General features: G+C 35.9%; 1 long non-coding RNA gene across 4 annotated transcripts in view; it reads right to left on the bottom strand.

Annotated features, from left to right (window-relative positions):
• Positions 1–12,982, bottom strand: part of LOC142053107 (uncharacterized) — a 61,315-nt gene that overhangs the window by 9,861 nt on the left and 38,472 nt on the right. The window contains exon 4 of one of the 4 annotated variants that reach the window (XR_012659093.1): positions 70–202. The exons of the other annotated variants lie outside the window; for them this stretch is intronic. This is a non-coding gene — a long non-coding RNA (uncharacterized LOC142053107). The remainder of the gene's footprint in view (positions 1–69; positions 203–12,982) is intronic. 4 annotated transcript variants of the gene reach the window in all.

Raw genomic sequence — 12,982 nt, forward strand, 5'->3', positions numbered from 1 at the left:
GCACTCTGATAAGATCCGCCTGAGCCTTCTCTTCTCCAGGCTAAATGATTCTAGGTCTCGCAGACTCACACATATGAAAGATGAGCCAGTCCCTTAAACATCTTTGTGGCCTTGTGCTGGACTTGCTCCAGTGACTCTATGTCTCTCTTGTACTGAAAAGCCCAAAGGTGGACAGAGCACTCCAGATGTGGCTTCACCAGTGCTGAAAATGGATTAATTATAAAATAATAAGGAAGGATTATCATATATATTCTATTTATTTAAATATATGTATAACTATTTATTTATCTATCTATAAAAATTTACATATACTTATTTATATTGTATAAAAATATATATTATAATATACTAGATATTGTTTTATAAATGTAACTCTGTTAGATTATTATATATTAAATAAATATTATTTCATTTTCTATGTTTAATATTTAAATAATAACTTTATTTTATTTTAAAATAATATTATATAGACAATAAAATTAATAAAATAATATAATATATAATTAATAATATTAAAAATGTAATTCCCTAAGTAACAATTCTATTATTAATAATTATGATATTAACAACAATAAGTTTTATTATAAGGCATAAACATAATAATAATGAATATAATATATATCACTATATAATAGTAAGGATTCATTATATAATAATAAGGAAGGATCACCTCCCAAGACCTACTCGTGACCATCTTTCTAACACAGTCTAGGATGCTGTTAGCCTTCTTTGCCACAGGGCACATCACTGGATCATGGTCAGCTTGTTGTCTACCACTACCTAAATGTCCTCAGCAAAGCTGCCCTCCAGCAGCTTTCCAGTCAAGTCAGCCTCCAGTGTGTATTTGTATCTGGGGCTGTTCAGCCCCAGCGCAGGGCTTGGCATTTCCCTTCTTTGAACTTCATGAGGCTCCTGTTAGTGCATTTCTCCAGTGTGCTGAGGTCCCTCTGAATGTCATTGGGTTTGAAAAACAGACTATATTCTCCAATATTGAAATTAATTTAACTTTGTCTTGAATAACTGCTTGCATACTTTTGGAAACATGCAACCAATCTAACAACAAATTGACCTTATCTGTAGCTCCTTTTTTAAAAACACTGCACTCCAACAAGATGCCTTTAAGGTGCATCATAAGTTGAATGCTGATTGATTTCATTCCAAAATGAATTAGTGAATAACAGTTTGAAAGAAAAAAAAATCATCTAGGCCATGAAAATCTTCTCAGACAGTTGATTGTATGCTAGGATAAACAATCTTCTTTTAGAACGATCTGGTCAGAAACCTGAAAGGCTATTTTTATCTCTTCTCTACTCCCTCTGGAGGAAACCCACAATAGATGTAATTGAATCATCCTTGTAAAAGGCATTGAGAAAAGTCAGCAGATCTGTCAGGACCTCAGCAACTTAAGTTATCTTAGAGACAATAACCTTGTTAAAACCATGTTGTGTTTCATTCCTCTAGTCACCACAGCAGTCATTATATTGTAACGAGAAGAGCTGCTTCTCATAGACAATATCCATGTAGGGATGGGAGAATATAAAATGAGAAAAAATAATTTTACTTCTGTTTTCCTCTATACCATGTATGGAGCAAAATAAAACAGGACAGAAGAGCAGCCAACAGTGATCAGAAAGGGAGAAATACTAATCACAAAATACAGTGCCTTGCCATTAAAAGGACATTCACCAACCATTTTCACACAGCAGTATGCAAAATATCTAGAGTTTTACTTACAGTGGATAACTGATATCTGTGATAATAATTGTCAAATGATCATTGCCATTTTAATGCCTTCTACTTTATTATGGGTGAGCAATTATGTCTAAAATGATACAAGCAAATAATTTGTGCAAGTATTTACTTTTTTCTGATCGTTTTCTCAGTATAGCCTTCCGAAAACATGCTGGACATTTCAGGAAATAAAAGTTTTTTGTTTATTCATGAAATGAGTCATAGTAGAGTGAAAAAGTTTTCCTTCAAAATGTGAAAATCTTTGCTTCTATTTTTTTCTTGCGTGAAGGAAGCAACCTGAATGAGAAGGTACAATTAGTACAATAAGTGTTCTTCATTTCATGGTGGAGACTCAACTGAAACAAAATAAAATAAAACATACCCTAAAAACTTCAGGGATATTTCTGTTTAAAAGTGCTGCCCTGTAAAATGTTAAAATTAAAGTGATCTATTTTACAGCCATAAGGTGATCGTTTATTAATAGTTAAATACCATTAGCTTATGGCGTAGTCAACAGATAAAGCAGATATAGTACAGTGTATTAATATATTCAGACAACTGTTGAAAACATGAGCTAGTTTAAAAATCAAAAAGTAAGAGGGCAAAATAAGGTTTTTTTAGAACTGCGTGCAGATTCTAAACCCTAAAAAAAATCCAAGAATATTTAAAACCCAGCAGTTCTAAAAATTAACCAAAGCAGCTAATTTGGAATTTGCATACAAAATTTACTCGTTCTAGAAAGAGTAAAAATTATTATTTTTATGACCCCCCAAAAAAAGTTTATTTGAAAACACCACCACATCCCTTTTGAAACTTGAAGTCATTGTGTAATGAATAATCTTGAACTAATGTAAATATTTACAATGAAAAACATTAGCCATTTCTGCTGTCATAAGCACCCCAATAAATAAATTAATGGCAACAACATTCAGCTAGACAAGTCCATAATACAATGGATGAGCAATTGGTTGACAGGTCAGGCTCAAAGAGCTATAGTAAATAGGGTTACATCAGGCTGGTGGCCAATCACCAGAGGAATTCCCTAGGGCTCAATTTTAGGGCAGTGCTCTTCAATATTCTTATAAATGATGGATGCAGGAACTGAACATACATTAAGTAAGTTTGCTGATGTTATTAAACTAGTAGCAGCTGTGGACTCCCTTAGGGGTGGAGAGGCCTTACAGGGAGATCTGGATAGACTGGAGAACTGGGCAATCAACAACTGTCTGAAATTCAACAAAAGTAAGTGCTGGATTCTGCATCTGGGACAGGGCAATCCTGGTTATGCCTACATATTGAGGAGTGAGAGGCTGGAGAGCAGCCCCATGGAAAGGGATCTGGGGGTTCTGGTCAATGTAAAGTTGAATATGAGTCAACAGTGTGCCCTGGCATCCAGAAGGCCAACTGTGTCCTGGGGTGCATCAAGCACAGCATAGCTGGCTGGTTGAGGGACATGACTGTCCCACTCTACACTCTAATGGTACGGCCCCACTTTGAGAACTGTGTGCAGTTTTGGATGTCTCAATACAAGAAGGACACCAAACTTTTAGAGTGTGTCCAGAGGAAGACCAAGATAGTGAAAGGTCTTGAGAGCAAGACAAGAGGAGCGGCTGAGGTCACTGGGTTTGTTTAGCTCAGAGAAGAGAAGGCTGAGGAGTGACCTCATCGCAGACTACAACTTCCTCAAGGGGGGAAGCGGAAAGGAAGGTGCTGATCTCCTCTCTCTGGTGGCCAATGATAGGACACGAGGAAATGGAATGAAGCTGTGTCAGGGGAAGTTCAGACTGGACACTAGGGAAAGGTTCCTCACTGAGAGGGTGGCTGGTCACTAGAACAGGCTCTCCAGGGATGTGGTAATGGCACCAAGCCTGTCATTGTTCAAGGAGTGTCTTGATGATGTTTTCAGTCATATGGTTTAGTTTTAGGCAGTCCTGTGAGGAGAAGGGTGTTGAACTCAATGATCCTTATGGGTCCCTTCCAACTTGAGATATGCTATGATTCTATGATTCTAATACAGTGAAGCCACCTATGTGTTTTACAATACTTGTGAATTTAGCTCTGTTTCTCTCTTCTGGAACTCCCACAGTCAGCCAAGATTTGTCATTTCACATTATTCCACAGTTACTATAGGGGACATATATTTCAGTCTGGAGTGTTTACAAAATGCTGGGACTATTGTGATATTTGATATATTTATAAGCCAAAATATTAATTTCTCTGTAACAATTACAGACATGAGATATGGCACACAAGATATTCTATTGGCTCTATTCCATTGCAAGACTTTAAAAAAAATATGCAAGAACACTCCTGTTGACATAAGAATGATATAAACATATAATCCATTGGCAAAGAAGTACCAACATAGTGAAATACCATAGCCAACTATCCTGGCATACAAAAACAGATCTCAAAATTGAAAGTTATATTTAAAATGTGATACGTCTATGAATATATGAACATGTATAAATCTATGCATATTCATTAAGATGAAAATGTGAAGAAATAGTATTTTATTTCTAAATGGAGTTTGGGTTTGTTGGTTGGTTTGTTGTTTTTTTTTTTAAATTGAAAAATACCCAAAGAGTAAGATAGAGTAACAGTCAGGACTGTTAAAATAAGAAGTTAAATATTAAAAGCACATAAGATACAGTCCAGTCTTTGATTTCATTGTTGGATGAGATTTCTAAGTGTTAAAAAAATCTGCTGACTTTTCTATGACTCTACTCCTGAGAAGAAAATTTATGGAAAGATGAGTTAAATATGAAATGCTTTAGTTAAAGTAAGTGTGGAAACCTAATCCTGTGACAAACAGAATTAGTAAATGCATCTGAAAACTGGTGGTCAAGCTGATAAATCAAACGCTGTGAGGTTAAAAGTGCTTCACATGTATGTCATGGCTTCAACCATGTGAGCAGAAATAGAAAATACATTCCCGTATACTTTTATCCAAGTTAATTATTGTTCACCTGTATTATGGAGGGAACAATTAGTAAAGTGTTCTGACACTTTGGTCATAACACCTTTCCTGCCTCTCTCAATGACATCAGCCAATAAAGTTTTCTGCTTCCTTAAAATAAGTATTTTCCCTTTTCACAGGCTGTATGAAAAATTTCAAATAAATTATGGGAAACAGTAAAACTGAGGTGTTATTCCTCATAAAGCACCATGAATGTCATGTTATCTTTTTTTTTAAGCTTGTGTTTATTTCTAAGCAAATATAGAAATTAGTGAACATTCCTGTAGTTGTTTTCTTCCCACTTTGGAAACGTTCTTTAAGAAATAGCTTTTCTTGACTGTTTTTAACTTCCTCAACACGCTAGATGTTTCAAAGCATTTTCCTGCTCCATATATGGATAAAAACCAGGACTTCATAGTTGTAAGTGGGAGAAAATATGAAACTTTTCCCTCTTTCTCCTGTCTGCACTTCATACACAATCATCAAGGAATGTGTGAAGGAGGAAATAGCCTAGGTATCCTACTCCATGGAACGTATGCAAATCACTGAGTCATTTGTCTACCTAGAAATTAGTCTCTTCCAATGTTATCCCTAGAAATTGTTACACTTCAATTTATTAACTGAAGCAGGAAGCTTAAGCCTTTTGCTCATAGTTCATATCAACACTCAAAAGTTATTAATTAATCTAATCCTTCCTTTCCCAGGTTGAAGATATTACATAAACTATCATCCTGTTATTTAGAGAAATCAATACCCTTTTTCTTTGGTTATGGTTTTATTGCCTGAATTTTTGAAACTTACATGATCTTTCACTAAAACTGAGTTTTGTATAAATTCTTACATCTGTGACAAAGATCACACAAATAACTAGGAAAAGGAATTATTTCCAAGTGACAGAATCTAATATTTTTAACCCAAAATTATCTAGCTAGGAGAACTCAATTTTATGTGATAAAATTTAAAAGAACATAAACGGTTAATAAAATAAGAGAATTACATACTAAATAGTCTCAGAAGAGCTAAATTCAATTTATCTATTTCAAAGCTATATTTGGAAATACATTAAGTCACAATAATTAATCTGATTCATATCCCCTTGACCTCAGTTTTAAATTTTTACTTCAAATGGCTTTAAAGGAAATGTATAAGCACTACTATATTCATGCTATCACCTCCTGACACTGCCAGAAGTTATCAAATTAGACGCATTGACTAGGCACCAAAAGTTCCATACTTATGTACATAGCTACTTTCTTATTAAAGGAATAAAACTTTAGAAATAGAATGGGGGAGGAGAGAAAAAAAATAATATTTAGGTACTTTCTTTATCTGTTGGGAATTCAGAAAGAATGGTCTGCCCTGTCTTATAGAACACAGTGAAACTGGAAAAGGTTCGGAGCAGGGAACCAAGGATGATGAAACAGTTACGGAGCTGTTTTCACACAGGAAACAATTCAAACTAAAACTCTTCAGCATAGGAGGAGATGATTAGAAGATATAACAGAGATCTACAAAATCATGGATGGCAAAGGGAGTAAGAAAGGATTGCTTATTCACTCATCCAAGACAAGAAATCAGATGCCCCCAGGTTCACCCTAGGTAGCAGGTTCAAACCAATCAAAAGGAAATCTTTCTGTTAAGTACAAAGGCACTGTCCATGGGCTAACAGATTCCCATAGCAATTAAATGTTTAAAATGGAGAATATTCTGGGAAATTTTCATTATACTGTTACATAGTTCTCACACTCTATCTCTAGCCTACCACTTTCAGAGAGATCACAAGCTAAATGAACCTTTTGTCTGACCCACTATCACTAATTTTACATTCTCACATCATAAACAGGCATCTCTTGGTTTACCATAATTCTTTTACTTTGGACACCATGCGTATACATACGTATAAATACAAGCACATATATCTTTCGCTATATAAAAGCTGATAACAAAGCATCATCTTAAGAAAGAGCACATAGTATCAAACTACAGACCTGATTCTGTAAGAAGAAATGATGAAGCCATAAACCATTTCTATAAGTGGAAGTAGAAAAACTAGCAGAAACTTGTTATAAGCTTGTAGATAATAAATCTCCACATCTGAGTCAGTCATCACAGGCCTTTTTTAAAAATATTTTTAATAGTCAATGGAGTGTATGGCATAATTAATTTTGTGTCTGCTTTAGGTTGAAATAATTCAGATATTTGATTTCCTAAAACTGACCTTTTTTCCCCCATTTTTTAAAGTATTAATTTGGCAAGCTCAACTGCATTAAAGAATCCAGGAAATCACTACATTGAAAAATCCTGCAAACCCTTAAGCAAGAGAAAATACATAGGGAATGATTAAAGCAATAAGACCTATTATACTGGGGAGGAGCAAGGTTCCTGTGTTTTCCCTGGATTGGTTAATACATGATGTTGAAGCAGAAAAATTTACATAACAGTCAAGAAGGTGGGCAGGGCCTTTCAGGGTATACTCTTTATATTTTGACAGCTGTTAATTATCCCACTTTTTTTTGTCTTTATTGAGCAAATTCTTGCAATAAGCAAGTGACCTTTCTTATCGGCAGACAGCTTCTGAGTGGGGAACCTTAACTGCCTTTTTCATACAGATTTATGTTATGCTATCATAATTTTAATTTTCATGCAACAAATGCCCCACCTTTTACAGACTAATGGCACATGAAGATTAAGGTAAAATACAATGGAAGTATCAATGAGGTGCCTTTTTTTTCAAGGCAGGTTAATGAAAGCTAGCAATAGCCAATGGTTTTCACTCTTTTGCAAGTGATAACCCAGGTGTACAGAGGTACTTAGTGTATGCATGTAAGTAAAAATTACTGCCTTGATACTATGTTTGCACTGTGCTGTCACAATACCTGACAATTGTTTCCTAAAAGCATCAAAACCAGTGAAAAATCACAGAATCACAGAGCGGTAGGTGTTGGAAGGGACCTCCCACTGGAGATCATCTTGTTCAAACCCCCTGCTTGAGCAGGCACACCCAGAGCAGGGGGCGCAGGAACACACCCAGGCGGGTTTTGAATATCCCCAGGGAAGGAGACTCCACAACCTCCCTGGGCAGCCTGTGCCACTGCTCTGGCACCCTCACAGTGAAGAAGATTTTTCTCATACAGAGGTGGAACTTCCTGTGTTCCAACTTGTGCCCATTGGCCCTTGTCCTGTTATTGGGCACCACTGAGAAGAGTCCAGTCCCATCATCCTGACACCCACCCTCTAGATATTTATAGGTATTGATAAGATCCCACCTCAGCCTTCTCTTCCCCAACCTAAACAAACCCAAGTCTCTCAGCCTTTCCTCATAAGGGAGATGCTCCAGTCCCCTGATCATTCTCGTAGCTCTCCGCTGGACTTGCTCATGGAGTCCCACATCCTTCTTAAACTGGGGGGCCCAGAACTGGACACAGTACTCCAAATGTGGTCTCACTAGGGCAGAGTAGAAGGGGAGGATAACCTCCCTCGACCTGCTGGCCACACTCCTTTTAATGCACCCCAGGACATAATTGGACTTCTTGGCCACAAGGGCACAGTGCTGGCTCATGGTCAGCCTGTTGTCCACTGCAAAATGTTTACTGTCCACCATGAAAATGTTTATTTTCTCCCCTCTTTTGAGCATCCAATAAAATGTCTATAAAATGGGTTTATACCCTAAATTCATGGCGTAACAGTTCTGTAAATTACTGAAATATTTGAATTTCACAGTCAGAAGAGTGTCCTTTTGCACAAGTTGCTATCTTCCTCCTGATAGATTTTGCTAAAATATTGTGAAGATCTTTCTTTGTACCTTTGTTTTTTAGTTACACCTAAAGCCATCCTTTAACCTATCAAAACTTGAATCTCTGTCATTTTCTCAATAAAAAATTGAATACAGAGAGGAATAAAGAATTTACTTCTCCAGTAAAACCCCTTCTAGCAACATCTGTATAGATGCTTCATAACTAAAGAAAAACTTGATTGAATTTCTATGTTTTCTAAAGGCTCACTTTCCCCTCTCACTGCACATTCTGCATAGAGATCAATTATGTCATCTGGGGTAACTGCAATCAGATGATTTTATTGCATCCTCTTTGTGTCACCTTCAGCTTATCGAAGAAATATTTACTTAAAAATATCAAGTCAAAATTTACTAGAATTTACTGAGTGTTTTCTCTTTAATTGTTATCAGTTCATTGTACAGTGAAAAGGAGAGGTTTCATTCTGTGATGAATCCTTTAGGTGGACTGACACAGACAACATTTTTAGTGATGGATGGGCTAAAGTAACAAAGAGCCTTCAGACACATGAAAGGAATATAGGAGAACATGCACAACACAAATTATGTCTGACTTTAAAAAGCACAACTTTTCTTCAGCTTTCATAGTAGCTAGTTTTGGTGAAAAATATGAAAGACTACCATTTCTCAGGAGTCATGTGTCTGATACTCCTCAGCTTACACTTCCCTAGTTTCTAAATGAACATTTAGTAAAAACTCATTAAGGAAAGCCACAATAAATATGATATACAAATGAAGGCAATACTTAATGCTGCCACTATGGTTTTGTCTTCTGCTTGCTCCACTGAATCAAATTTCCCCATGCATCAGACGAAAAAAGTGTACTGTGTGCTTTTGTGTTTTGGCCCCCTTCATTCCCAGTAGACAGGGAGCTGAAGCACCCTGAGGCAGAATATGTTCAAGATGAGGTCAATAAGAGAAACCTTTAAAGACAACTGTCATCTTCAGTGGTGCTGCAGTTCTTTAAAAATACATAGAATAAACATCTGATTGTAAGTACAATGTTTTAATCTCATTTGTAGTGGACCCATTTTGCTTTAAAAACATAACCCCAGGATTTTTGTGATAGGGAGCAGGCAGCACAAGTAGCATCACTATTCTCAAGCACCACATGATGATACCAACTGGCTTCAGTAATATCTGAAGGAAAGGCAATGGGCCAGATCTTCTGCATGTATTAGAATTACCAGTTGTTTTAATTTATTAATTCTTTTATTCTACTACATGCACATAAAAGGTTTTCACAAAGATCATTTTGTTCCAAAAATTTATCCAGATGTTCCAGTATTAGAAGCTGTTTCTTTTTTTTTTTTTTTTTTTTTAATGAGAAATACTAGGCCAAAAAAATGTTTGATATCCAATTTCTAAAAGTTCATGGGTTCTAGTGTAACCAGATCCAGGCTGAAAAGAAAGTTAGTTTACGTACATATATATTCCTAGAATGTGGCAATTACATATACATGTTTTTCTGCTTCACAATATAAACATTATGTTACACAACTATTTCATGATGCAGTTTATTATTTAACCATAGTGGTTTACTATTTACTTTTCTTCATACGAGTTTGGGAGAATTAAAAAAGTTGGGTGTTTGGAAACACATTACTCAGTATTAGTTGTGTTAGAAGAAGACTAAAAAACTAAAGAAAATTAGGCCCTTATTCTCAAATAAGAAACAAGTTTCAGTGTAACAGCAACCCATAGCATTTTTCCTCTGGCAGCAAAGAAAATGTAGCTCTTGCTTTTCAGGTATTGTAAACAATCAACTAAGATTTCATTTGTCACTCCAGTGATGCATTAACTGCCCAAAAAATAAGAAGCTGTAACTAACTCATGTTTTCTAGAAAGTCATTTGAAGTAAGCAGGCAAACTATTCACCCTTTAGGTGAAACAGAAATTTCTGTTCCAGCCACTGTAATGAATGTATTTTGATCAGCTTTCTTCTGAAGGAGAAACTGCAACATTCAATGTGAAGAGTGCATGTCAAAACCTTTCCTTTCAACATACAATGAACTGATACAGAGACTAAATATTTAGGAAAAAAAAGCACAAAAATCTGACAAATCGTTCTTCTTGGAAAAAAACCCCATTTGCTTACAAACACATTGTACTTTAACCTTAACATTATGTGACAGACTATTCTTACTTTAATTGGGCTTAATGAATTCTGGTAACCACTTCAGAAATAACATTTGAGCTTAGTATCAAAGAACTAATTAGGACTTATTCTATAACGTAGGCTTTGAAGCATGTGCTGACATACAACCTCCCTCCTCCCCCTCCTGAGGAAATATACTGAAACATTATTATGAACCTATTGATCTTCCAAATCCTAACAAATGACAGTAAGACAACTCTATAGTTGGTTTATTTTATGTCTATGTTGCATTAATTATATGTAGAAACTCAAGTGACAAACTTTCTGGAAAGTCATTCAATTCCTAGATCACACATCTGCCTTAAAGGACTAATGTGACTGAAGAAACCATTCCAGCTGAATTTTATAATTTTCATATCTGTTTAACACACAGCAGCAAAATGTGGTTTTGTTTGTAGGACTTATTTTTTCATTTAAAAAAAATAAAAAAAAAATAAATTGACTGCTCATGAGACAGGGTATGCATACATCTGTGAACAAGACAAAACAGTCCTGACAATTAAGAAGCTGTTTTGTAAGCAATGTAAAATGAACAAAGTTGTAAAAAGCTGCACACTGTCAGACTACAGCTATGGCAGCAAATGTACAATCTTATTTTATCCTATGATCAGAGACTGTGTCTCCCCTTGGGACCGATGCCTACTGCATGCACAATACATGGGTAGATACTTGCCGCTGGAAGGTATTTGAAACTGGATTCAGGTTTCTTAATATGCTGTCAAGTAGCAGCTAATTAGTCACCATGAATTAAACACAATCTAAAAATAATGTAAATAATTTTGACACTCCAGTACCTACTGCTTAGGTGTGGAAAAGAGTGTTGATTTTTCTTTCTCAGTAATGTCTGTCCTGAAAATGGATTCAAGCATTTTTGAAACCTCTTATCTGAGACAGTAATTTTTAACTTTTTTTTTTTTTTTCTATTTTATGGTACAGATGTTTTTCTATTTTTCCTTTTTACCCACACTGGGCATGTAAGGTTTTATCTTTTGTGTTCTTGTTCAACTGTGTGTTTGATGTGATTATAATCCAGATCAGTCTTTCTGTCAGTACCTTCAGTTTGCCATTTTTCTAATCTGGATGCTGTTATGTAAAATCAGTTTACTCCAACTTCAAAGCAAAAAAAGAAAAGGAGAAAGCTTGAGCTGTTCACTTGCTTATGTATGCATATAAAATAGAAGGCAATTTTATGAATGGGCCACTTAGGGCTTCATTCTCTGAGTGGTGGTTTAGGAACAAGTACTTTTCATGATATTTTTTTTTTTTCAAATTGATTTTTACACCTTTCTCTTTCAAACCTTTACTTATACAGTGATACGGAAAATGGATACCCAAGTATGCCATAGATTTGTTAAGCATCTTTCAGAACATTTATAAACTAGGAGCTGTCTATCTGTTATTAGTGTAAATGCCCCAAACATGTTTCAGAATTGTGATATGCTTATCAGATATGCTGAAACCAAAAGCTAACAAATGCAATATGATACTGATGTATGAAACTGTTTGCACCACCTGTGCTCAAAATATGCAGACAATGCAGACATTCTAAAAGCAAAGCTTGAAATTTCTCTTTTGCCATGGCAGGATTTAGAAGCTTTTGATACAAAGGTAACAGAAAGAAAATGGCATGTCAGTACTGGGGTCTGCTTAAATGAAACTATATCTATTTCCTGCTGCAGCAAAGTTTGACTTCACTGAACTGCAAATATGAATTAGACTCCACTAACAGACAGTGAAGAGTCTATTACTTTTCCTTTGAAGCCGTTAATGAAGTATCAATTAACCTGAAATAGAGGAATTTTCCTTCACTTAATGGATAAAGTTCAAAATTAGCTAGGTCCACCCTTTACAGCTGCAACATTATGTGAATTTCCTTTTCTCAGTTCTCTGTAAACATGTAATGTGAATAGCTAATGACTGCCACTGCAGTCACTGTGTCAGACCAGTTCTCTCACAACTTTGCTGAAAGGGTCCTTCAGGTCAGCAACAGCGTGCAACTATAGCTTTCACTAGCCCTATTAGCCTGTTGTCATGCCAGGCAGAATTACTGGGCTGCAGGTGTTGCTGTAAGGCAGAGAAGAGGTAGTAAGAGTTTTACTTGAACCACCATCCCATTCTCCTGCTCAGTGCTCTCAATTCCCATGTCCCTAGGACAATGCAGCAGGTACTGTCAGTCTCCCCAAGCCTGTTTGCCAAATGCAGTGAGCTGAACAGAAACTGTGACACTTTGTACTTCATTCAGCTGCAAATTTAGAGTATGCCTACTTTCTCTTACCAGCTCTAAAACAGAAACCATTGGAATTAAGAGTGGGGAAATAGGAAATTGGAGGGAGCGAGGTGGGGT

This window comes from Phalacrocorax aristotelis, chromosome 2, assembly GCF_949628215.1.
Source record: "Phalacrocorax aristotelis chromosome 2, bGulAri2.1, whole genome shotgun sequence".
NCBI classification, from domain to species: Eukaryota; Metazoa; Chordata; class Aves; order Suliformes; family Phalacrocoracidae; genus Phalacrocorax; species Phalacrocorax aristotelis.